We start from the raw sequence: 4,840 nt of genomic DNA on the forward strand, positions 1-4,840 counted from the left end.
GGGAAGAAGCGTTACGGTTTTAGCTAAGTGTGGGGACCCGGAATGAAGGCACCTAGCGGCCAAGGGCATGCGTCAATGCACTCAGCGGGAACTCAGAGAATACCGGCACCAACTTCGGTGTTTCCCAAGTGACTTCGCCCAGTCGCTTTACAACCCAATCTCAGCTTGAATCGCTGTTATGTTTAAGTTTTACTTATTTTAAAGTCCCCAAACTACTGAACTAAGCGGGAAGCCTCAGAACAAGGTCCAGTTTCACAGATTTTAATTTACCAATAAAAAATGAATGGTTAGTTACCTCGCACGAAAGCTAAGCCCCAGGCTTAGAGCCACCAGCAGGGAACCTCTTTCCCCTGGTCCTAGGGGTTGAGACTCACAGTGGGATCTCAGCTGCCACCCAGCCTGATTCCTTCAGCTGTGGGCAGCTCTGGTTCTGAGGAAAGGCTGAGAGAATGCAAGACAGTGACTTCTCAACAGCTCACTGACTGGGGTCTCCGCTGTCCCCAGACAAGTTTTTTTATTCTTTTGCCCCTACCCCAGCATCATTCGCCACTAAACTCCTCCCGTGTTTTCTGAGCGATCTTGCTGCAACCTTTCCTCTAAGGCGAAGCCTGTACTGTATCAGCCCCAGCTGCCCACTGAAAGGGGCAGTCCTGGTTCAGAACTGTGTCCCACACAAAGCTGTTTATTTGCCGTTTAACTAAGATCCTAACATATCCATGGCACTCTGGGAACTGGAGGCTAAGGCAAGGTTCTGTATTAACCTGACTTTGAATATGCTGGCTTCTCACAGAAATGTCCCATAGTGATACTTGAAATTGGGTTGGTTTATGGGAGCTACCTTTTGATATTTTGGTTTGCCTTGAAGTTTCAAATCAACATGAAGGACAGGATCCTTTCTCCTCCGGCAGAGGGATTGCCCAGGCAAAGGATTGAAAGACCTCCTTCATTGTGTGCAGTGTGTAGCTTCTTCCTGTGTCCTGAAGTGTCATCAAGCCCCACAGGGATCTTTCTACTTTGCCTAAAAGGGCCCGAGACAAGAAACAGGAAGAAAATCAGGAAACAGACTCTCAAATTCAACCTGATGCTTATTTTACCAGACAGAGCTATGAAATAAATTCTCCCTGGCCATTCTTGAGTTCCCTTTCTATGGCAAAGAAGGGGATATGCTGATCCGCAGTTTCTCTCGAAGCTGTGAGGTATGGGTGCCTTCCTCTGCTGTCAGCAAGATTCTGCAAAGTTGAAAGGGCAGGAGAAACAAACCCATGCAGCACTTTCTCCTAACGACAGCTGACTTCACAGCCAGCTAATTGTCAGCTTCTCCCTGACACCCTTTTGGTTTCACAGCTAGTTAAGTGTACAGCTAGGACCCAAATCGGGTTGTTGGAGCCTATCAAATGTATTCCGTGAAGCTGGTAGCAGAACATGAACGTCTATTTTAAAAGGTTAACTTTAAACGCGGGATAGAGTTAAGAGTGTGATTAAGGGTGAGGTTTAAGGAATGAGAACAATGGTCTGGGTGTGAGTGCAAATGCCAAATCTGGCTGTCTCGGTGAACAGAAGGTCACAGCGGACTCGAGTGACAACATAGACTGTTGTGCAAACAGTGAATTCTATGAGTGCCTTTGGAGTAAGGATGCGATGCGTCCAGCTCACCCCACCAAGGGCACTTCTAAACCCGCTCTTCTTACACAAGGCTTCATCCCTGTACAGGACAGGATTCCCTGGTGCCTTTCACCCCTCCCCCCTCTCTCTCAGCATCTTTGTTCACGTGTCCTTCATGCAACAGGACTGTCCCTGTTAGTTCCCAATGAAGTCTACCTTGTCCCTGCTTTTATATTCCTCTTCTGAACTGCCAACATACTTTGATACTTGACTATCGCCCCGTATACTTTAAATGCCGATTTGACACAACCCAGATAGGTTCACTTTGGGAGGAGACCCTGAATGAGACAGTACCTAGATCAGGTTGGCCTGTGGACGTGATTTTGGGGAGGGGCTCATCTCGATATTTATCGAGGTGGGAAGAGCCACTCAGAATGTGGGTACACTTGTTTTCATGGGCTGAGCCCCAAAGTGCCCAAAATGACGGAAGCTGGTTGAGCTTACGCAGCAAGTATGCTGCCCGTAGAAGATAAACTCTGCTGTTGATATGTGGATGTAATATGATTGGTTGCATGAGATCCTGCCCTCATCTTGCCCTCAGTGATGACCTTGATCCTGTAATTGAAAGCCAAGTAACCCTGTCCTCCTGTAAACTATTTTTGGTCAGGGTGTTTTATAATCAGAATGAAAACTAACTAGGAGAATTGGTGACATCTAATTGAAATTTAACCTTAAATATATTTGACCTTAATGTTTAAGGGTAACTGTGAAATGTAAAGATGAAACATTTGGTTCCCATGAACGATCACCACAAAGTTAGAAGACATTAAGCCTTGGTTTCTCAGTTTGTAAAGTGGGGGGAAGTATTAGCTTTACTGGATGAAGCTTTTTCTGGGGCTTGTGTTTTAATAATTTGGGAACTGTTTTAAAACAGCAGAGTGAATAAATTTTTTGAAAACTACAAACTAAAATGAGATTATGGTAAAGGGAGAGCCCCTTGAGAGTTGGAATCTCCTGGAAGGAACAAACCTTCACCAAGTGATTTCTTCCTCCCCACCGTCTCCTCACGGACTGGGCTGCACTGCTGTAGATGCCGATTTCTGTCTTTGCATTATTATATAAAATCATTTGTTAGCCCCTTCCTTCTTCCTTGGCGCTACCTGCGAGGTGGCTGCCATCTCCTTTGCGGCATCATGGCTGCCCTCCGGCCTCTGGTGAAGCCCAAGATCGTCAAAAAGAGGACCAAGAAGTTCATCCGGCACCAGTCAGACCAATACGTCAAGATTAAGTGAAACTGGCGGAAACCCAGAGGTATTGACAACAGGGTGCGGAGAAGATTCAAGGGCCAGATCCTGATCCCCAACATTGGTTATGGGAGCAACAAGAAAACCAAGCACATGCTGCCTAGTGGCTTCGGAAGTTTCTGGTCCACAACGTCAAGGAGCTGGAGGTGCTGCTGATGTGCAACAAGTCTTACTGTGCTGAGATTGCTCACAATGTTTCCTCCAAGAACCGACAAAAAAGAACAGCGCAGCTGGCCATCAGAGTCACCAATCCCAACGCCAGGCTGCGCAGCGAAGAGAATGAGTAGATGGCTTGCGTGCACGTTTTATTTGTGCTTAAATAAAACCACAAAAACTGCCAAAAAAAATCATTTGTTAACTTTACCGATGAATTTACTATTCTGAGAAAATTTCATTTGCATATTGAGTGAAATATATCAAAGTTTAAGAATAAGTTTATTGTGCCGGGCGGTGGTGGCGCACGCCTTTAATCCCAGCACTCGGCGGGAGGCAGAGGCAGGCGGATCTCTGTGAGTTCGAGACCAGCCTGGTCTACAGAGCTAGTTCCAGGACAGGCTCCAAAACCACAGAAAAACCCTGTCTCGAAAAACCAAAAACCAAAAAAAAAAAAAAAAAAAAAGAAAGAAAAAAAGAAAAAAAAAAGAATAAGTTTATTAAAACTTTTGGAGTTGATCTTTGTATTTATGCAGATTTATTCTGGGAGAGTACTTCCATGTAAAATCTTGTTTACAAAGCCCATTGGTGAAGACAGTCTACTAGGGAATTTTTCTAGACTTCATGTAGGGCAAGACAACCCCCCAAAGTCAGAAGGGCAGTGTTGGGTAGTGTCCCAATATCTCCTTTAAATGCTTTAGCTAGAAGGAGCTGGAGACAACGTTGAATGCACTTCAGAACCTATTCTTCAAAGAGATTTGCCATGGGGAGCTTGCTCAAGGCAAACACTTCCCCTGGTGAAAGAAGAAATGAAAAACCCTTTTAGCCACAAGAAAGCTAATGCTTTCATATAATCCTCTTGATATGGATGTACTCTTTGAAACTTGTTTTGAACACTTTCAGTCATGGGTACTGAGGGACAAGGTGTGTGAGGAGACCAGACAGCAGTGGCTCACTTGCTTCTTCCCACATTCCCTGAGGAATAGAGCCAACGATCAAATGGCAGTTGAAGTAAGAGGAGAAAAAAAAAGACTTAAAGTCACCGTATGAGCCAATAGCAAACAGCACCAATATTTATTTATTTATTTATTTATTTATTTATTTATTTTCTATTAAGTCTCTGCAGTCTCTGCAGTTGTGTTGTAAAGATCCAGTTTCTGAGCAGCTGAACGGAGAGCAAATACAGAAGTTGAAGCATATCTTACTCCATTTTAGTTTGTCTCTGTGTGTATAAGTGTTGTTTACATGTGTGGACACATATGCTGTGGTGTATGTGAGGAACTCAGAGGACCAATTGCAGGCGTCGTTTCTCTCTTTCTACCATATATGTCCTGGGGCTTGAGCTTAGTGTTCACCTAGTCTCAGTAGTAAGTGCTTTTACTCACGTAGCCATCTTACAAGAAATTCAAAGACTTCTGAGAAATGTGTACACCCTGCCTCCAAGATAGATGTAACATCATGTTTTGTAGGTCAGGTTTTGGTATATAGCCCAACTGGCGTGGAACTCCCTCTGTATGCCAGCCTGGTGTCATTTTCTCTTAGAGTGCTGGATTGTAGGTGGGTGTATGAGCAACCCTGTTCTCTTGAGTGTAAACGGAAACAGTGCATTCTATTTCAGGCTGCCCAAACCTGAATAATCACATAGAAACTGTATTAATGGCAGCATTGTTTGACAAATAGCTTAGGCATAGTCCTAGCTAGCTCTTACATCTTAAATAGATTCATTTCTATTAATCTGTGTATCACTTACAAGCTGTGGCCCACCAATAAAGTTCTGCTGT

General features: G+C 44.3%; 1 pseudogene; it reads left to right on the top strand.

Annotated features, from left to right (window-relative positions):
• The first annotated feature begins 2,744 nt into the window (after positions 1 to 2,744).
• On the top strand, positions 2,745 to 3,205 carry LOC142835761 (large ribosomal subunit protein eL32-like; annotated as a pseudogene).
• The last annotated feature ends 1,635 nt before the right edge of the window (positions 3,206 to 4,840 follow it).

Source organism: Microtus pennsylvanicus, chromosome 15, assembly GCF_037038515.1.
Source record: "Microtus pennsylvanicus isolate mMicPen1 chromosome 15, mMicPen1.hap1, whole genome shotgun sequence".
NCBI classification, from domain to species: Eukaryota; Metazoa; Chordata; class Mammalia; order Rodentia; family Cricetidae; genus Microtus; species Microtus pennsylvanicus.